The following is a 23,520-nucleotide window of genomic DNA, read 5'->3' as shown; positions in this document are numbered from 1 at the left end:
AATATATATATATATAACTTTAGTGACAATGTAATAATATAGTAGGTCTGCCATGGATCATGTCTGGCGATCAAATAGAAATGTATATAGCTGTAAGGACTTGAAATAATTTCTATGAAACTTGATTGAATCGATGCTAACTGGCCTGTTTTCATTCTCATCTATCACCCTTCTCTGGTGCTCCGCCAGTGTATCCCGTTAGCGCAGGCGGGGCTATCATACCATTTACACCCATCAAAAAAAAAAACTATAAAGATCTATTTCAACCATATTTATGCAAATAAATTATTGTTATTACTTCTTAACAATCAATGTACTTCGAAAAATTATTATTATATAAAAAAAAACTATTTCAGCTACAATAACGTGAAAATGAAATGAAACAAAATAAACGTACGTTGACCCACGTTTCAAGTCACTGTTTGGTTTGCTTCGTTATTCGGCGCACGCCGGCGGACGGCCTTCGCGCCGTACATTATTTTTCCCAACATTGTACGTTTTGGACAGTTAAGAAATTCGTACTTGAACAGTATGTGGTAGCCATTACCTCAGTTCCTCCTTCCCATGAACAAATTGCACGTTACAATATTGTGGAACTGCTAAATGTTGTAAAATTACTACTCGTAGTTGAATAACATATTTTCTGTGAACACAATGGATTGTATACTCGTTGAAGGTCGTTATTTGTTTCTTGCGAACGAAAGCTACAGCGAAAGAGTTAATACTTTTGTTTCATTCGTACTATATTATTACACTTAAAATTTAAGAGAGATACTATTGATTTATTTACTCTTTGTTGCACCACTTAAAGAATAATATAAAACAAAATACATATATACATTTTTTTTTATGGTGAAAATGGTATGGTAACCCCGCCTGCGTTAACAGGATACGCTGGCGGAGCACCAGTGAAGGGTGATAGATGAGAATGAAAACAGGCCAGTTACCCCATCATGATGAATTCATCAAGAACTAACTATGATAGTTTCCAGGGGGAACCGCGAGGAGGTCGACCTGGTTGGGTATATTTCTAGCAATGGGATTCTCAGTCTACATTATTAATAATCCCTTTCCCCCCACATATATACATTACACATATGAAGTACAAAAGACGGAAGATCTCTTCCAGGCAACCTTTGGGTAAGAAAAGAAGCGGTAGTTATTTGGCACAATATATATATATATATATATATATATATATATATATATATATATATATATATTATATTGATATAATATAAATAAAAATATGTTAAATAAATATACAACAAACTGCTTGAAATATAAATAGATTATATTTTTATTGTAAATAATTTTAACAGGTAGATAACAGCTATTAGAAACGACGGTTAGAAGTAGAAAGGGTCGAAGTAAATGTTTTAATTATAGATTTTCTTTTGCTACTGTTGCCATGCTTGATATTTAGAAATAAAAATATATATAAAACTACTTTACGGTCAAATAATCTTGAATAGTGAAGGTAAATTGTTCATATCCGAGAATATTGGAAGGATGTTTTCCATAAAATTTTTAAACAAGATATTTTCATTTTTTTTATACAACTTAGAATGGTAAATAAGCTGACGGCCCACCTGATGGAAAGTGGTAACTGTCGCCAACAGACATGAGCAGTACCATCGACATAACCGAGTATACTGTTTCGCCCATGATACCCCCCATGCGTTGCCATTCCTGAGGACTCAGATGTTATTCCTCTGTACCCAGTAAATTCACGCCATATCCTACCCTTCAAACCGAAACACAGCCATGCAAACACAACTGCTTCACAGTTTAAACACGAATGGGATAGAGGTACCCAAGCAATCGACTTTTGTACAAAGTCTCCCTGTGGTTACATCTATTACATGTTATGCCAATGCCAAATTTTAGAAAAATACAAAAATAACGACAATGACTATAACTGTAGATGAATTTTACATAAATACCAGACTAGAAGAACTTGTTCTTATGAAAGTCGAGAATGTTAATGCAGCAGAACTTATTAATTACGTTTACGACAAACTACATAGTCTGTGTCATTTTTTATTATAAATGGCTTCTAATGAAGGTTCCAGTGAATTACCTAGTCGTAATTTGAAACTAAAGTTTTCACTCGATCCCAACTCGTTACTAATTTTCTCAGGGCTTTATTTATGTATTTATTTATGTATTGTTATTCTTTAAATATATTCAGTGTTCAAGTTTACATAGAACTATATTTTGGATCATAATCCAAAAATGTTTTCTAAACTGCTTACGAAATAATGTTCCTGCAGTAAGAGTTTAGAAGCTTTTATGTGGTATATTGCAGAGAAAGTGAGGTTTTCCCGAGGTTTTCCCAAGAGACTACAGCATGGGGTTCTTCAAAAGGGGGTAAAGAGGTTTCTTCAGGGTCGGCAACGCGCGTAATACCTCTGGTATTGCAGGTGTTCATAGGCTACGGTAACCACTTACCATCAGGTGGGCCGTATGCTTGTTTGCCACCTCAGTGGTATAAAAAAAAAGTAATGTTCAATCTTGTTTATTACTTCACAAAATGAATCAATTTCTTTTCATTTAATGATAATTGTGAATTAAATGTTGATTTTTGTGCCGTATGTTCGTCAGTACGTGACTACTTGTATATCCATTTCCTTTGTAAGCCATACAGTCTCGTCATGGTAGGTTGGAGCGATTATATGGGGCGCCACCTGGCGACGGTGACACATGAGTGCGTATGATGTCGGTTATTGAGGGGAACCGTGCGGTATATCACATGTCGTTATTTCCTTACTTTTACCGCTTCGTTTATGAACAATTTCGAAGTCTACAACCAATACAGGCAACAGTATTCCCGAATAGATACGACATTGACACTTTCAAGAAAAGAGCATATTTCTTCTTAAAAGGTCAGCAACACGCCTGCTATTTCCCTGATGTTCCTTAAGAGCGGCAATAATCATTTACTATCAGGTGAGGCACATGCTTGTTTGCCCCCAATATTATAAAAACGGAGAGGTTTTGTTAAGATTTACTTCTGATAAATGAAACACTAATTATAATATACTATATAGGTGTGTGTGGAATGCTCTCGCTCGGCTGTGCACAGAAGTACATGAAGACGCATTGCAAGGACCTCAATCGCGAAGGAGGGCTTCATCGACGATCCACTATCATTATAAAAACCATAACTACTCTGTTAAGAGTGTACGACTGAAGAGAGAGAGATATAGGTGTGTATGTTGAGATGGATATATGTTATGATATTAATAGATAAGACCAAGAAAGAGTATATAAGAGAAAGTTTAAAAGTAGTGCCAGTAATGGAGGCGATGAGAAGTAATTGTTTGTCGTGGAATGGACATGTAAAGCACAGGGAAGGAGAGAATGTGATATGACAGATAATATGAATGCAGATAGAAGTGCAGAGGAAAACTAAAAAAAATAGATGGACGTTCTGAAACATGGCAGGGTCAGAAAGGGCGTGTATACTAAGAAGACTGCCGACAAAGTTGAATGGAAGAAGAAAACAATACGTCGACTTCCAATAGATATGGGGATAGAGCAGCAGCAAATTATGCTAATTAGGTAGATAGGAATAATATAAAAATAATAATTGATGTAATACTAAGCATGAAGCAAATCTTTTAAGAGTAAGGGATGAATAAAACTTTAGTGAGCTAATTGAAATTAATAGTAACTCCACCGATTTTTCTAAAACGTTATAAATTATGTTCTATTACATTATTTCATTAAGAAGTCAGATCACTTATTGAAAGTTTAAAGATTAATAAGAGAGAAAACTATAAAATAAATAATGGCATTTTTTGCTGATTATTTCCTTCTTGTACATATGTAGTTAGTTTGAGTATCAGACCGTCACATTGAGTTTATTAGAAAGATTATTATTGCAATATAATAAGTTACATGAGCGTAACACTATCGAAATTTGACTTTCTATCTATAACTTAGTAACTAGCTTTAATGCTGAAGATTTATACTTATCAGAGGTTGTTGTAATAAATTTTACGTAAAGCGTAAAATAAAATATATAATATTCTTAGATGTAAATTAATAAATCACACACACCAGAGGGAGACTTTGTACAAAAGTCGTTTGCTTGGGCGCTTCTTTCCCATTCGTGTTTCTACCGTGAAGCAGTTACGTTCGCATGGCTGTGTTTCGGTTTGAAGGGTGGGAATTTACAGGCAGTGATATGGCTGTCAATTTACAGGGTACAGAGGAATAACACCTGAGTTCTCAGGAATGGCAACGTCTGGTATCATGAGCGAAACAGTATACTCTGCTATGTCCATGGTACTGCTCATGTCTATAGGCGACGTTAACACTTTCCATCAGGTCGGCCGTAAGCTTGTTTGCTATTCTAAGTTGCATAAAAAAGACAATATAATTTCGATGATCCTAATCAGAGGGTCTATTATGAAATGAAATTTCGAATTTTCAGACTCAATTTCGTGTTATCGTTCATGTCGAAATCGGTCCAGAAAATGGAACTTAAGATTGTATTTGTCATAAAGCCTACCGCAAAACTCCAAAGGAACGATATTTTAACATTTTTATTATTCTTAAATGGCATGTATTATGTAATTTTAAATTTCGAAATTATATGAAACAGTTTTTACGTTACATATTACAATGTAAAGAAACTGCGTCTTCCATGACAAAACATCGTCGGACAATGAGATAGTTCGATGAACGATTAAATCGAATTTAGAACGTAGAACCATAAATTTATTTATATCCTCATCATCATCATCATCATATTAGCTATTAACTGTCCACTGCTGAACGTAGGCATCCCCCATAATGGGGGTTTGCCAGTAGTTGCCACGTTTGGCAGTTGGATTGGCAACTGCAGTTAAACTTTGGTGATGCTTAAAGAAGGACGCTGCTGCCAAGCTCACAACCATTAAGTCCCCTTAGTTGTCTCTTACGACACCCACGGGTGAAGAGGTGATATCTAATCCTATGCTGGGATCACTTTGCATAGAATTCTGTCTATCAAATTTAGATAGATAAAGATAAAGTTTTTATTTAAGCCATTTATGACACACGTAAATTTACAAATGAGTTTATACAATCAAATTATTTACACTTTTTAAAATATACAACAAAAGATAAAATATGAAAATATGGTTTCGCCATGTGTGTCGCAGTGACCCAAATAGGCTACAGCTCAGTGATGGTTTTGCTTAAAAGCAAAGCACTGATTTTTAGCTGCAGCCTGAAGTTAGACTACACGGACGCGTACAACAAACCCAGAGTGTAACCTGTGTACCCAATTTAACAGCCAAAGATAAAATTGTATTATATAGATACTTATATAAATGATGTATAAATAATATATTTTATTAATTAATTAAACATACAATATAAATAATTCACCACAATAATTATTATGTTGAAAGCAGTCGCTACCAGGCGACCAACCCAAGTTTTTGCTTATTTAATAAATGCTGTTTTAATAACTTTTTATAAATTGATTTGGATACAGCTAGTCTCATTGGAGGTGGTATGTTATTCCAGCATTTAGTCGCCTGGTGACGAAAACATCCGGTAAAAGCGACTGTCCTATGGATATGAACCGCCAACGGGGGCCGCGTTGATCGAGACACATTACATCCATAATAGTTGTTCAGAGTCGGAAATTTGAGTTTTGTGTACAGATATTCAGGGATTTAAATTTCAGAAGATCAAACATAAGTACAGCAAGGTGCAATCGTCTACGTGAGTCCATGTTCAACATAGATACAATTTATTTATATACCTATACATGTAAACAAATTGAAACCCCTAATATAACATTAATTACTATAATTAATGAAATTTAATGTGCAATAAATACCACACGCGCATTGTCTTGATCTGTTTAAAGAGTAACTATACACGCATTATTATTTACAGATCAGTATATCCGCAGACGTACAGACGTCTGCACGCTTTGCGTCCAAGCACACAAAATTATACACATCGTATATACATTCAAAAGTGTCGCCTAATACTTCACCGTAAGGTTTATAATAACTGCTTAAGTTACACACATCGCCTAATTATTCGACAGTGACGGATTGTAGCGTGCCGTGTGAAATTGTTCTGAAATTTGTGTACTGTTAGTCGCTATTCTGTGGTTTAGTTTTGTGCCTTATACCATAGTGATGTTTATATAGATTTGCCTTTAAAGATGACTATTTCTGTATGAATGTAAAGAGAAAAAAAAAACAAAAGTAAATTTTCTTTAATCTTATATTCGTTTGAACTTGCCGCGGATGTTTTGTCTTAATTAGGATTTTATTGTATCCAATAGTGATGAACGAGCTACGAGCTTCAATTATTTTGTAATTTCATAATGAGAAATTAGATATTTTCCATAAAATTTCCAGGTTTGTTTGTAATTGATTACATTTATACTATTTTTTTTTTTTTGTTAACTTATAGTGGTAAAGAAATTCATATCTATTTAAAAAATTGGTAACCACTACGTATGGGTAATGTGGATATCGATCCGATATCCATATATTGGGTTCCTCTGGACGATATTAATCGTATATCTCTTTCCTTATTTTGAAATAAATTATTATTATATAAAAAAAATCTATATTAGAATATGTTAAGTCTGTTATCAAATATTATTTTTTGAATAATAGACTGCCAACATATTCGTTATTAGACCATTTTTCAAAACGGTTTACAAGTGATAGAGTTATGAGGTAACAAATATAATCGAATCGAATATAATCGAAACATAAAAAATATAATCGAATTGAGAACTTACTTTATAAAATCGGTTGATAACATGGCTATTATCGTGCATTTAATTCTTTCTCAGGCCTGTATGTTATTTTATTCCTATAAACTATACCATATGTATTTTGTTGTTTAGTAATAATGCCAGTTATATTATATATTTATTATTTATTTCAACATTAAACCATTTCATAATAATTAATAATTACTTTCTCTTGTTCACAGGTAAACAACCATAAAATCTGTCACCGTAAGTCTCTATTCTTACCTGCAATTCAAATGGGAACAACACGCAATAAAAACAAATAATTTATCATAACAACAAAAGCCGAAATCATGACAAATTACAATATGGCATTAGAATTGCTCAAGACAATTTCCACACAATATATCATACTTAATATTCGTGAAGATTTTACATAAATATTTGCAATTAAAATTAAGGAGTAACACCCTATCGCGGCTATTATTCAAATCGAGCCCGCAGGAGACCTCAGAAGTTTCAAATTAATTAAAGGGGTCATAAGATGGCCCGTTAAGGAAATAACAATGGCTAGGGTTCCTTGCCTCCTATCCTTATTTATGGCGAGACCATTACGTGGGCCCTGTCATCGTCATACTGCGGCTTTGTGACGGCCCCGCTAGGGTCGATGCTGGGACCGAAATTTGTCCTAGACATTTTTGTTGTTTACATAATAAATATTGTTGATAAGACATCCAAGTTAATGGTAAAAAATCTTGTGCCTCCGTACCGTGTAATTTACGTCATATTCCACAATTTAAACCTAAATACAACCACGTTAGTATATATTAATTTAAGACCGAGTTAGCATTATTTAATTTATAAAAGAAACACTAGGTGTCATGTCGTATAGGGAGGTCAAGGATATGGCCTGAGATAGAGATGGCTGGAAGAAGATGCATGAATTAGTTGCACCGACAAGAGGAAACTCTTAAATGAAAAGAAGACTTGTATTTCAGTCGAGAAAACTCGACTAGTTTTGTGATCATACAGGACTCTTAGTCATAAATGGCCATGATGCGAACACGAGCCAGCCTGTTAGCATAATTGTTTAGCGGCAGAAACACGAATGGAACAGCAATACCCAAGCTGACAACTTTCGTAGTCTCTTGGACTAACTGGCTTGCTTCCATTCTCATGTATCACCTCTCACTGGAGTCCCATCAGCCTATATCGATAGCACAGGCAGGCGGGGTTACCATTTCATTTTCAGTCATTAAAATAATACTTTATACAAGTCTCCCTCTTATAATTAAGAGTATAATCAAAATTTCAGTGTTTGAAGATATCCTTTTGAAAAATAAAACGAAATTTTGCCCTTACAATATAAATAATAATATTTATTGAATCCAAAAATACATGTTACAATTTTACATTTGTTCCCAAGCTTCACTTTAGGATTCCCTTTGTCGTGAAGTTTTTGGCTTTCTTCTATTTACAAAACTTATTAACTAATATATAAACTTTATATACATAAACAATTTAGATTTATACACATCTTTGCATACATATTTTGTCCTATAAATATATACATCTCATACACATATATTTTTACAAAAATTACGTAACAGCACATATTCACATATAAATACATATAAGAATACTACCTAATACTAAATTATCATCGAACTGGCAACCCTATTTGGCATCTAGCATATCATATTCTGCGACGTTGCAACCCTTGCGGGCTGCATATTCATTTAGTTCTACCTAATACTTGGAATAGCGTCGTTTGGGGAAGCTATAATTTCCTGAATACTTAAGCGCCATGGAGATATGGTGTTAAACTGTTCGGTACTGGAATATCTTTGTGATACTGTTGATGACTATTATATTTGATTGGAATTTCATTCAAATTTGTTCAGCTTTTTAATGTGATAGAGTGGCGATTAGTAATTTTACTTCGCACATCTTTTAATTATACTATATTGTACAACGAACTGTATTCAGAAGATTTTTTTTTATACAACTTAGAATGGCAAACAAGCTGACGACCCACCTGATGGAAAGTGGTAACCGTCGCCTATAGACATGAGCAGTACCATGGACGTAACAGAGTATACTGTTTCGCCCATGATACCCCCCATGCGTTGCCATTCCTGAGGCCTCAGGTGTTATTCCTCTGTACCCAGTAAATTCACGCCATATCCCACCCTTCAAACCGAAACACAGCCATGCAAACACAGCTGCTTCACGGTTGAAACACGAATGGAACAGATGTACCCAAGCAATCGACTTTTGTACAAAATCTTCCTCTGGTTGTTTGATTTGTTGAATATAATGCCCACGTCCATTTTCTACCATCGTACAGCTCACTATCGACGAGGATTTCACCCCCATATCTTAGAGGCTAGATGGTAGACGTACAGCGCGGTTCAGATACGTTTCCTCTTACGAATGCTCTGATTATGGAATGACCAAGGTTTTTCCAAAACACTACAACAGGGACTTCTTTAATAAACTGATAAAAAGGTTTCTTTAGGGTTGGTAACGCGCGCGTAATGCCCCTGGTATTGTAGGCGTTCATAGGCTACGGTAACCGCTTACCATCAGGTGGGCCGTATGCTTGTTTACCACGTCAGTGGTAGAAAAAGAAAAGAATTTTGGTTTAAGCACTACTTTTATGTTTCGCTTCAAATAGGTACACATTACGTGTCCTTGTTACTGTGGTTTATTCTACTGTTATTAGTATTATAAATGCAATTGTTTGTGACGAATGTATGGATAAATACTAATAAGTATTTATCCATACATTACACGTAAAAAATATTATACAAGTTTGCATGAAATTTGGTACACATACAAGTTATATGTTTACATAAAACATATGATACTATATATACTGATCCACGCGAGTAAAGCCACGGGATACAAGTATACAGTTAAAGGCTCCGAAATCTTCCTATTTTTCTGAAATGATCTTTAAAAATATTTATTTATACCGTCAAGTGTCTATTTGGACTAATATTGTAGAAAGTAAAGGTTTAATATTTTGTACGTTTGTTTATAATGGAAAATCTTAAAAAAATTTCAACCTATTTCAAAAATTCTTTCATATATAGTAAGCTACCTTATCAACAAGTAATATAGGCTATTTATTAATTTCTATGTACCCGTGCGAAACTGGGGTGAATCACTAGTATATTATAAGTGTCAGACGTTGCAACTACCTATATTATGTCATGTCGCCGTACGTAGACACTTTGCATAAAACTGTCGTAGACACAGAAGTGCCCACTTTTTCTACCACACTGTTGCCTGAGGCCACGGACGCGTTCCCAGACAGTCTTTATTCTTCAAATGTCCCAGTCTGAAGTTTCCATAAATTTTGTTGCGAATTTATTATCTAACTAAAGTTATAAAGAGGAAAGATTTTATATATATATTTTTTTTTATTGTGGATAAAATAGTACTTAATCAATTTAAACCTTTCACTTACATAAAGCCCTATTATTAGCGAGTAATGTAGGTTGTATTATATTTTCTGTATGTCCGTGTTTCCTCTACTTGTTACTCAAGAGTGATATTGAGTAAAAACTAGAATTACCTAATATATAACAATGCTCAATACAATTTCCAGTAAATGTTATTAATCTCTGACGACCGAACATCCGAATGGTTATGCCACAATAACATTACATTTAGACCCATCTAATACACGCAGAACTATGAAAACATCATTTTATTTATCTCGAAATAAACTTATACGTATTTCCTAACTTTGCAAAGTATTATTACGTCTCTCCATTCATAATACAATATCCTAACTGAACTGGAAAACAGAAGCGTATGAAAGACAACAATCGGAGAGGTCTTTTTCTGTCCCCCTTTTTCCTTAATAATTCAACTGCGTATTATTTCTTTGTCTAACTACTAATTCTAAGCATTCTATGAAGCTAAGTCAATTTTGTTTTATTATTTTGTTTATTTGTTTTCTAGCCTTGACACTGATTAAGTGTTGTTCCAAAGGCTTTTAGTTGATTGACATTTTATTAAAATTAACTAAGTTTGAATTATAAATAGAAAATGTAAGGGATCTAAAGATCTTTTGATGTGTTTGAATTACCTTTTTTTTTAACGTCTGGAAAATGCTTTATGCAGACCCATACACCTTGTGGGAGGTGAATGGGTACTGTGGGAATCCCCCGTAAGGCGGGATGTACCCACCAAAAACCAGATGATATACCCTCGAGGTGCCATATGTCGGAGACATGGGTTCGTTTTCGCACTCACCACATCTCCGACGGCAGCGACCCGCCCCCAGATGGTAAGAGCAGGTCTCCTCTCTCAAGATAGGGTGGATGGCGTGCTCACCCTACCACTCGAAGGATGCGCCGGTATATTAGCACATCCCCCAGGATCATTGGGACAATACCTTTCCACAGGTATCACCCCGGCCCTAGTGGAGAAGGAGGAGGGTGGGAACTGGGCGCGCCCCTCCTTCTGCGTCTGACTCGTCTGCGGTGGATTGATGGTGCGAGAGTGGCACTCTCCCGCTCCCTTTCCGCCGCCTCCTTCTGCGACATGACGGCATCGCAGAAGGCGAGCATCGCTTCCCATGATCTCTCACTGCTCACCGTCCGCCAAACCACGGCGAGCAGCTAGAGATCTGTCCCCACTACCGCGGACAAGATACGACGCTCATCGGCATACGCTGGGCACTCCTCCAGCGTATGCTCCATGTTCGAATTACCTGCTATTGTTTAAATACAATATTTGCTCGGCAAAGTATGAGAATATCGAATGTTATACCACAACGGGGACAGTCGACAAGTGCCTCTGTCTTCCCCGCTGGAGAATGAATTGTTAGCATATTTTATTGCACTTTTCGTTGATAAGTATCAAATTTAATATATGGTAGATTAGTCATGATGGCAAAATTAATTTATCTTCTTTTTCACGTATCTTCACTCACTGTGCCCCATCAATATTATACTGATAGTTGTGATGGTCCCCCCCCTCACTGTGTGTACCCCTTTATAATTATAACTACCCTCTAAACTAACCTACACATGGAAAACCTACAAAGCCTAAGAAAAGCCTACGAAGGCTTTACCTAATGAAATCTATGAAAATATAATGAAAATCTACCCTAAAGAAAGGCCTAACACCCTCAATATAACCTCATACCTATATTGCTTTATATACCCCAAACATCCTATGAATCATATAAACCCTTATAATAAACTTATAATATTGAACAGATCTTATAGTAGAACACTTGATCATCTGGCCAGATAAATAAATGTGTGATCGTCTAGTAATGTAGGACCCGTTGTGTGTGTAATAACCAAAAGGTTCTTTAATTGGTATATGATAGGAGTTAAATAATGAAGATGATTGATAAGTCTTTAAGGATTAAGAATAATTAATTAATTATACTCATAATTCATGTAACTAGGAAGTAATATTAATTTAATAGTAAATCACAGAATAACTGTAATAATAAAAAAAATGGGGGGAGCGGTCAGGCCCTCACACGCCCGGACCAGTGGAAGACTTTCCAACTATCTATAACTCTTCCTCCTAAAAGGTAGGGAAGGGTATTACTATTTATTAATGCACTCTGATGGTAATAAGGGCATGAGTATTCTCAGTTCCAAACCAAACATAAGTACATTTACTTCAACATTACAGTGGCTCCACCAGCCCCACGATGCTTCCAGTATAAATTGGTGTTTGCCAGAGGCAAAAGGATCGGAACTGAAATCCCAGGATCACTCCGACACGAGAGCTTACTCATGGGCGATGACCCTTTCAGTCCTATATGGCGACATAGAGATCACCCACTAACAGTACGAAACTGTTTCCCAGCGTCACCCTGTTACGAGCTTACTCAATGGGGTTTCCCTTCGGCTCCACAAGAGATCAGACCAAGAAGCGAGATCACCCAGACACCAGAACTTACTTTGTTGGGACATAACCCTTCGGCCCTATAATGTGACATTAGAGATCACCTGTGAAGACAGTCCGATAGAGATGAAGATTTGTGTGATAGGGGATACCTTCCACACCCTGGAATTGGCCAAGCCATATAATGTTGATAATTGCTATATCATAACATAGCATTGTCAATTTAATATTATTTACTTAATACCAAGAATACTCAAGGTTCAAGTTAAATCTGTTGATTAGGCCGGAGCCTAAGAACGAGTAGTCCAACCCATAGGTCGAGAGCTACTAAAAGTAATGAGTGCTATTGAATGAACTATAAGTCCAGTCAATTATATATAATATTATTGTTGATTAACCACATTGTGAATTAACCAATTATTTATTCAGAGAGATATATCTAAAGGAACTATAAGTCCTTTAAAAGACACTGATTAATCACAAGTTAACAACGTCTCGTGAAATAACCAGTTGGGTTTTCTATAAGTTTGAGGACACTAAGTCCAACAAGCTATTATTGTGTTGAGAGTAATAGAGATCTTTTGTAATATTTGTAGAGGTTTGATTAATCACATTGTGAAATAATCAGATTAAATAATTATGTAGCTTTATAGAGAGGACTATAAGTCCTAATTGGTTGTTGTCATAAGTACTGATAAATTACACATTAAAGTGCCAGGTCAATTATTATATATAGGTATATAGGAAGGACAATAAGTCCTATTTGTGTATGTTGTAGTAGTAGAGGCAATATATTGCATAATTATAATGTGAAAGATATAGATTAAATATATATTTGTAAAGAAAGGACAGTAAGTCTTATACAATTATTGTAGCTGTACTATAGTTATACTATATTTACTTCCTTTTAGTGTCTTAGTAAACCTATTTACTAAGAAGATTTCTAGGATAAACAAGTGTTTTAGTGTTTAAATCATCATGATTAAATCCCTAAGAAATTAGGTCTTTAAATAATTATCATATCATTTAAGTGAAATTTCTCATATAAATAATTCCAATATTCCCCCTACAGTTATTATAAAATAACAGAATATTATATAAATTTTCTATAGACTTAGATATAGAATCATAACGTGTATAATCTCCTTTTGTTTGACATCTGTCACATTAATGACGTATTGAATGACGTATTGATGTATTGAATTGAATTTTGATTATCTATCACAACTGTCAACGTAACAAATACTAGCAAGTTTGTTTATTTGTATTTGTTTAATATAACTAAATATAAAATCATCATATATCAACCGTAATATACAACTAAATTATCAGTGACATAAATAATCATGGTTTACACCAGAAATAATTAATAGTATCCAGTAATGCTGCAGTTTTATATTCATATCAGTAGCCAAGCTTACTCTCAAATTCAAGAATAAACAGAAGATTAGAAGTTTAACATTCTTATTGCAATTGTACTTGCAATAATATATACATACAGTACTAATTATCAAGAACATTCCTCAAATACATGTGTGGTGAAGATTTTCCCAATATGCTATCTATTCGATTTCTAAACTCTAATGTAAATTTATTAAAGAAGTGAATAATCAGTGTTAGTGTTTGCTTTATTAATATTTAAAGTAATTGTCCTAACTTGATATTAATAGGTTCATATCTCCTTGGATGCAGCCCAACATATACAACTAACTCGATAATGAAATTTATAAAATACTAATATTATATTTTATTACTTGTATATCTCCATTCTATTCCCATAAATATTCAAAATATGTATATTAAATATAAATCCAATAAAGATTCACTAATTTTAACCCTGTCTGAACTTGTCTAGTCAATATAGCATGAACAAACAACACACATACAAACCTTATCGCCATGACAACTTTCTTCCTAAATATGAGTAAAATACATAGCTCACACTTGTCATTTAGTACTAATTTTATACTGTATCTCATACCTAGTTAAGAGTAACTATAGTCAGAGAATCCTTTAGTACATTTATTACCATTAGGAAATAAATCCACACCCATAATATCAGCATAATTAAATATTATTAGAAACCAGTAATACACACAGAATTGTTATTATCAGCTTGCTTACTACAACAAAATCAATATTAAAGTTTATAATAAATCAAGACAAAATATCTATTTAAACAATACAGGCTTGTTTACCATAAACATCCCACCGTTACATGAATTTATCTACTAACACAATAATGTATTAAAAGTAATACATTCACATAAAATCACCTGCAACAGCTAAGCTGTTTCTCTGTACATCTGGAGTAAAACAAATCCCCACATGTAGTCATGGATAATCAAATATAGACTAAGAATCATTAATCTGGTCGACCGAGTAATGGTATAAAAACACTCCACCATGAAGCGTTAAGTATGAATAGATATTCTAAACCAACACTGTAATAGTGTAATAAATACAAATATTTCATCATCATCATCGTCTCAACCATCACCAACCCACGACTGAACACAGGCAATTTCCACCGACTGACACAAGGAACGGCCCCACAATACACATAAAACAGTCACTCCAAACAATGGAGGTAGCCCACACCGCACTTGCATTCACAGGGTCGCCACTCAATAACCCCTCTCTCTCATCAATGGCTGTTTCCCCAGCAATGAGACCAGACCATAGTCACTTTAGTCTATTATCCTCAATAAATAAATACTTTATAATAACTAGATATGAAACTAGTTAGTATTGTAATAGTTCAATAGTTGATTCAATAAGTATTTTCCAAAACTGGACAATTAGAACATTGAATCAAATTGATGAAGTTCTATCAAACGACCATATAATTGGATTTTGTATATGAGTAAAATAACGTAAGTACGTAAATTATATTGATGTAAACTTTGTTTAAATGTGATTGCATTTAACGATATACGCATTACCTAAAGGTATATGGACTCGACTAAATACGTATTTTAATAGTTGTTGGGAAAAATATTAAGTATAGACTTTGCCTGTGATCACAGTCAAAAATCTAACTACGTAGTAATAAATGGAACAAGCTCACCGGATTCTCCAGTCTTCTATTGATTAATTTCACACACTTAATCGATAGTGATACACTAAGATCTCAAACCCCTTCATCGATCCAGTCCCTCCTAGATCTATATCCCAGTTAATTTTTTATTTTATTGCGCAATCCCTAAAACACGACTCCCCGCCATTTGCCGTCCTTTTTTTTTTTTTTTACTGCGCAATTCCTAAAAAGCGACTCCCGCGCGCCCGCCGATCTGCCGGCTCCCCTCTCTTTTTTTTTTTTTTTTTCTATTCTTTCTCTAATAACGTCATAGATTATGTCACCGAAGGGTAGATATTTCAATAATCAGATTTAGCCTATTATTCGAACTGAACTTTTCTTTAAATTCAATTTAATTATATGTTAACGTATTTTGGTATTTTATATTTCATTGATTATCGAATTTATAAAACTTTAAAGGCTCTCATAAACCTTATTAAACTGTGTTGTATGTATCTTTTTTACACCTGATGATAAAAAGGTAAACTATAATTTGGTTATATATAAAATATAATATATTTTTGTTTAATTTATTTAATTTTCTTGTGACATCCACTACACTTTGGAAACACATCAAAGGAGTTTCCCTTCTGTGTCAATATTTCATATATGGTAACGTCTTCTCTGTATACTATTGTGAACCTTGACTTTAAAGTTTGTTTATATTAAATAGCTCAGCTTTCGCAGCGGTCACCCATAGGAACCCCTGTTTCTTTTATGTACTTATGGTATTAAACCTATTGTACTATAGGCGAACCGTCACATAGTGCAAGCAGGGTTACTATTGTAGATTAGTAACTCTACTTGCGCTTTATCATCCCATAAAAAAAAAATAATACAGCCTGGTTTGCTATAGATGTGAGATTCATTCACTCGTCTTATCGAGTTATCTCGGTAAATATTTGTGTCATCGACCTTCGCTGATAGGGTGTGTGATTATTTCACTGTAATATTTTCATGCGAGCGTATGTGAACCTCTTATACCATTTCAATGGCATTCTGATAACCAATTTGAGGGGGAAGGGATTGTTAGTAATGCGAACTACCAGTCCCATTGATAGCAATATACTCTATCAGGTCAATGTCCACGTGGTCTGGAAACCATCGTGCTGAACTCTAAGCTAAACTCGTCACGATAGGCTAATTGACCTGACTTCATTCTCACCTATCATCCGGTACTGGTGCCCCGCCAGGCTATACCGTTAGCGCAGGTGGTTACCATTCTATTATGATGATAAAAAAAATCTTAAGACAGATAATGTAAGAAATGTATCGCTCGACTTCGTTTGGTCCTTATTCAATACTAGCTGTTGTCCGCGACTTCGTCCGCGTTTCCGCCGTTTTTTGTAAAATAAGTAGCCTATGTGCTTCCTCACGGTTCAATGGTTTTGATGTAACAGACACATTTCCCTTCACTTCTCTGCTCCTATTGATCGTAGTGTGATGAAAAGTTTACTATAACCTGCCCAGGAGTATGAAGAAAAATTGTACCAAGTTTCGTTAAAATCCGTCGAGTAGTTTTTGTTTCTATATCGAACATTCAGACAGAGACAAAAATTTTACAGATTGCGTTTTTGGCATCAGTATCGATCACTAATCACCCTCTGATAGTTATTTTGGAAATATATTTCATGTACAGAATTGACCTCTCTGCAGATTTATTATAGGTATAGATTTAAGTACCCATCACTATATGTCATACTACAGTTGTGTTATAGCAGCGTGTTATTGTTAAAGACAAATAAAATATTAACTTTTTGAATGTCAAACATCTCCGTTACTTATAAATAAACCAAGAGCTGGCATTCGGTCAAACGGCATCCGACACTGTATTACGTAGCAATGCCATGTAGGTAACATTTAGTAACACTGATACCATTTAAATTACGTTCATTATAATATAAGTAAGTAGCATTATCATTAATTTGCATACATAATTTTTTTTATACAACTTAGAATGGCAAACAAGCTGACGGCCCACCTGATGGAAAGTGGTAACCGTCGCCTATATAATAATTTAAAATTAACTAGTATCATTTAATAGTTTTCACATCGGCCTTTAACTGTCCACTGCTGAACATACGCCTCCCCCTTGGGGGGTTTTGCCAGTAGTTGCCACGCCTAGCAGGCGGATTGGCAATTTATTTATTTATTTAAAGGAACACCAACAGCATATTGAATTTCAACATATATAACATTAAATATAATATAATATTAATACACATGCCTATTGAAGGTATTTACAGCATTTACTTTAACTTAATTATATGAGGAAATGAAGTAATAATTATAATAAATTAAATAATACTGGACTACAAATATTTTAAAAGTTGCGTTTTTTTTATGGGTGATAATGGAATGGTAACCCACCCGCGCTATCGGTATACACCGGCGGGGCAAGTGAAAGATGATAGGTGAGGATGAAGCATGAAGGATCGTTTGCCCCCTGTGTTGTAAAAAAAAATTCATCAGGAATTAACCATGATAGTTTCCAGGGCGAACCGCGAGGTAGTCGTTCTGGTTGGGTATATTGCTAACAATGGGATTCTCAATCTCCATTACTAACAATCCCTTCCCCCGCAGTGGAGGAGTAACAGCTGAAATGATGATGATGATAGTATCACCAGAAGTTCTATCACCTTTTTTGTTAGCCATCGTTTTATTGTGCGTGGATGAAAATACTACAAAAACTCACGGTGTTCTACCGTCATTCACCCAATAAGTCGGATTGGAGATTTAGTTTGTGATGGGTTGTATGATAAGGAAATTCAGCAGCTAGTATTAGATAGATATATAGATAGATAATTTATTTGCATTACTTACAGCACACAAATTACAACATACATACACAAAAATAAAAGCAAGACAATATAAATGACAAAAAAAATACACAAAACCAAATACAACTTTCGTTTGTGAGTGTGCCATAGCAATACAAAATGGCCACAACTCAGTCTACTGCTTCGCCCCCAAAAAAGCAAAGCACTGATATTCTGTTGCGGCCAAAGGGAATAGGGTAAAAATAAAATAATATTACCAGACTATCCGTACAATAAAAATAAAGATTAATATACAGTAAACAGACAGATATGACAGTTCACTAGCAGACAAATGGAACATGGAGGTAACTTGCAGGAATGTCCAACTTTTGCCTCTCAATTAAGAATTTTTGGAAATTAATTTTGAAACTGTACTTAGTGGTATTAATCTGAATAATATCTCTGAACATTGAAGTTTGTCGTATAAACAGTTACAAATAGGTAAATATTAAGGAATCATAATACCGCAGAAGGTACTTGACGAGGACGGACTGCGGTCGTCGTGACTTGACACTAGCGGTTTATCGGGCGTCTATATTCTTTCAAGTGGCTGGGAGTTGATTCTCATCTCGTGTGTTTGTTTATCACACGTGATCGTAATGTTCTAACCTTACAGCAGCATGCTACCTATACGAAGGTCGTAGGTATTTTTTTTTCAACATAGCTATGACCTTTAAAGATTGGATGAAATTTAATGATAACCCTACCTGCGCTGCTGATTCACTTTAGCGTAGTACCTGTAAGGGATGATAAGCGAGGATGAAATCAAGTAATTTTGTTCATCATGACGAATTCATCATGAATTGACAGCGATTATTTCCAGAAAGAAAGGGATGTCCGATGAAATCAACTTAACAATATAATGGTTTTTTTTTATATACAACTTAGAATGGCAAACTAGCTGACGGTCCACCTGATGGAAGGTGGTAACCGTCGCCTATAGACATGAGCAGTACCATGGATATAACAGAGTATACTGTTTCGTCTATGATACCCCCTGTGTTGCCATTCCTGACTCAGGTGTTATTCCTCTGTACCCTGTAAATTCACGCCATATCCCACCCTTCAAACCGAAACACAGCCATGCAAACACAACTGCTTCACGGTTGAAACACAAATGGGACAGAGGTACACAAGCAAACGACTTTTGTACAAAGTCTCCCTCTGTGTATGGGATAGAAAAGAAAAACAATGTTTTGTGTTCCAAGCTAAGAATATTCGTAATCATATTCTAGGCAATTAAATAAAAAAACCTGCAAAGGGCATATTGGATACGCTTTCGTATCAGCTGATGTTGCAAATGGATGAAGCAAGAGATGTATATAAGGTCTCTTACTCAATCATTTTTTAAATATTGTCTTCGAGGTTAATTGTAACCACTTGTCTCAAGTAAGAGTACCCACGCATCTTTATCAAAATAAAATTGTTTTAAATATTGTTTTTGTAAAAGTAATCAATCTTTAAGTGAAAAACAAAGCTTAAGATGTTATTAAAATATTTTCGAGCACGACTAAGCTTGTTTAATTTTCTTTTATATTCTACCAACTTCAAAAAAGTTACTTCGTAATTTAGTCATTTAGCTATAGCAGCTTTAGATGGCTAATATGGAAATTTGTAGATTTTTTGTAGTAATATTATTCGTTCGATTGTCTTCGAGTGTTGGCAATAGCACACATACAAATAATAGCGGAATTAAACAAAAATAATACTAAACTTTTGCAAAATAATATCAAGTTCACTAAAATATACTATACATATATATATGTAATAAAAAAGTACCCAGTAAATAAGGTATTTGGTTTTTGAACCTCTCTACATGCCGGTATAGTTTTGTTTACTTATTAATTGTCATTTTCTAAAAAAACTAAGCTACTAATATCTCTTCAAGATATGCGAAGTGGATCGATGGTTCGTGGAACGTTATATTTCTTTTTTTTAAATTTTCTCTACACGTCTATTTGCTAGTTTGTACGTTCGTTTTATGTAAAAGTAGAAGAAAATACAGTGATATTTTCACATTATTAGCTATAGAATGATTAAAAAATTGTTTGACCGCTGTAATCTCATCAAGATATGCGAAGTGGCTGAAACAATTTCGCTTTACTCATTCGTGAAATTGATTCTAAAACATGCAATTGGTATCAATTTCCAATGTTGAAATGCAGTGTATAATCAAATCAACGCAAATCAACGTACCTGATCATTTCATCGGATTTGGATTTTCTTTTTTTTTTATTATTATTTATCGTTAACGTGGTTTAATGGATTCATTTTTTTTTATACAACTTAGTATGGCAAACAAGCTGACGGTCCACCTGATGGAAAGTGGTAACCGTCGCCTATAGACATGAGCAGTACCATGGACATAACAAAGTATACTGTTTCGCCCATGATACCCCCCATGGGTTCCCATTCCTGAGGACCAGGAAATCCAGGTGTTATTCCTCTGTACCCAGTAAATTCACGCCATATCCCACCCTTCAAACCGAAACACAAACATGCAAACACACTTGCTTTACGGTTGAAACACGAATAGGACAGAGGTACCCAAACAATTTTTATGTTAGGTAGTTTAAAATTGTGAAATAAATTTAAATGAAATTTATTTGCCAGAAACATTGTATATACGGAAGTGTTAAAAAAAAAACTATTTTAATTGTGACAAAACCAGTTATTTTATTTTAATAACTAAACTACGAGATCGATTTTAAAAAAACTTATTTCAAACCAATCTGCAAGTATATCTTTATAAATAAAAAAAAGAATTATTCAAATCGGCTTATAACTGATAAAGTTATGAGGTAACAAACAAACAAAGAAAAAATACTACCGTAATGAGAACCTTTTTGAAGTCAGTTGTAAAAGAAACTATATATAGAATAATAATCCAACCTATTTCAGTAATTTATGGCGAGTTCTCAGTGAGGGATGAAAAGCGAGGATGAAAGCAGAATGAGCAAATAAGCAGATAATTGTTTGGAACAACAAATACGCAATTCGCCGATCCCTGTTTTAGACAGCGCCACTCACAAAATTAATCCGCATAGATAATAATTAAGTCACAAATACATTTCATCATGAACGTAAACCCAAACAGAATGAGTCACGCATACCTACGATCCAGCCATAATGTTAACGCGTGTGTTCAGTCGGTGAAAGTGAACCCTCTGGCATGCGGCCAGCATCACGGCAGACAAATATTTTGGGCCCAATACATTGGTCCGCGCGTGCTTTGGACATAAATTCTGCCATTTATACAACACTAAATATAACAGGTTGTAGCAATAAACTAGACGGGATAAATGAGTAGATTTTTCTCCAAATAGAAGAGTTATGGAAACAGCTAATCAATCAATCCTAAAGTATATGATGGAAAGTGTTAACTGTCGCCTATAGACATGAGAAGTACCATTTTTTTTACAACTTAACAAGAGTATACTGTCGCCTATAGACATGAGCCCATGGACATAACTCCGCCCATGATACCCCCCCCCCCATGCGTTGCCATTCTTGAGGACTGAGGTGTTATTCCTCTGTACCCAGTAAATTCACGCCATATCCCACCCTTCAAACCGTAACACAGCCATGCAAATACAACTGCTTCACGGTAGAAACACGAATGGGACAGAGGTACCCAAGCTAACGACTTTGTACTAAATCTCTCTCTGGTAATCTTACTGACTATAGATAGAAATGATGATATTGCAGGGGGGAGGGGGAGGGAAAGGATTATTAGTAATGGGAATTTACCAGTTTCATTACTAGCAATACACACTATCAGGTCGACCTCCACGCGGTCTCCCTTGAAAACAATCGTGGTTAATTCTTATGGAATTTATCACGATGGGCAAATTGACCTGTTTTCATCCTCACCTATCATCCCTCACTGGTGCCTCGCCAGTGAATACCGACAGCGCAGGCAGTGTTACCATTTCATTATCAACCCATAAAAAGTAAAAACTACATGCTTTAGACTATAAGGGGAACATTTGTAATTCACAATAAATCAAGATCTGTTAAAACAATGTTCTGGCAAATAAATATACTCGTATCTGTCTAGATATTTATTTACCAGTAATTTTTTCTCACTTTTTTATAAATACATAGATATGAATGTTCAAAATAAAGCCTTATCCCTTTGTAATAAAACACAGATTGTTTACAATATCGGAGTCCGTCATTATTATTTTTCTCCCACCTTAGTTTAACGAACAAAAAAAAGTACTGACCGAATGGAGGCGTGTGCGCGGACGCTTGCTCCTGTAAAATAAATGTGATTTGTGTTTCTTAAACTGTATGTGCCCTGATGAACCTGCAAGAACTTGTGTGTGCGTGCATATAGGAGTTGAGGAAGAACTGCCGATCACGTACAGCAGAAAATTTCACGAAGCCGATGCCAGGTTAGTCCTCCTCGACAGACAGAATCTTTCCCTTATAAAACGCTTCCACTGCGGTGTTTTACCTTAAACATGTATTTATAATAGTGAGAAAAAATTATGTTCCAAATTAATTATGATAGAAATTTATTATAAAATTTAACTGTCTTTTTATAATACGTATTTGTATTTTTGTAGTCACAGACACATCTGATTCTAAATAATAATAAATTGGGGGGAAAGGGATTGTTAGTAATGGAGACTGAGAATCCTATTGCTAGCAATATACCCAAACAGGTCGACCTCCTCGCGGTTCTCCCTGGAAACTATCATGGTTAATTCCTGATAAATTCATCATGATGGGCTAACTGACCTGTTTTCATTGTCATCGATTATCCTTCACTGGTGCTCCGCCAGCGTATCCCGTTAGCGCAGGCGGGGTTACCATACCATTTTCACTCATCAAAAAAAAAAAAATTATTATATCAGCCTTCAACTGTCCTCTGCTGAACATAGATCTGTCCCATATGGACGGTTTAGTCAGCAGTTGCCACCCTTGATAACGGGTTGGCAACCGCAGTTAGGCTTTGGTGATATTTTAAGAGGGACGTTGATGCCTATCCCTCG

General features: G+C 35.0%; 1 protein-coding gene across 10 annotated transcripts in view; it reads left to right on the top strand.

The window, feature by feature from the left end:
* Positions 1-23,520, top strand: part of LOC113509955 (protein sprint) — a 365,904-nt gene that overhangs the window by 266,570 nt on the left and 75,814 nt on the right. The window contains exon 1 of one of the 10 annotated variants that reach the window (XM_052894347.1): positions 6,096-6,380. The exons of the other annotated variants lie outside the window; for them this stretch is intronic. The gene's annotated coding sequence lies outside the window, so the exon portion shown is untranslated. Of the gene's footprint in view, positions 1-6,095; positions 6,381-23,520 lie in introns of those variants that run through there. 10 annotated transcript variants of the gene reach the window in all.

The sequence above is a fragment of the Galleria mellonella genome, unplaced genomic scaffold (assembly GCF_026898425.1).
Source record: "Galleria mellonella isolate WM207_F2 unplaced genomic scaffold, CSIRO_AGI_GalMel_v1 utg21, whole genome shotgun sequence".
Taxonomy (NCBI): domain Eukaryota; kingdom Metazoa; phylum Arthropoda; class Insecta; order Lepidoptera; family Pyralidae; genus Galleria; species Galleria mellonella.
The sequence above is the reverse complement of the archived record's forward strand: the minus strand, read 5'-3'. Positions and strand labels throughout refer to the sequence as shown.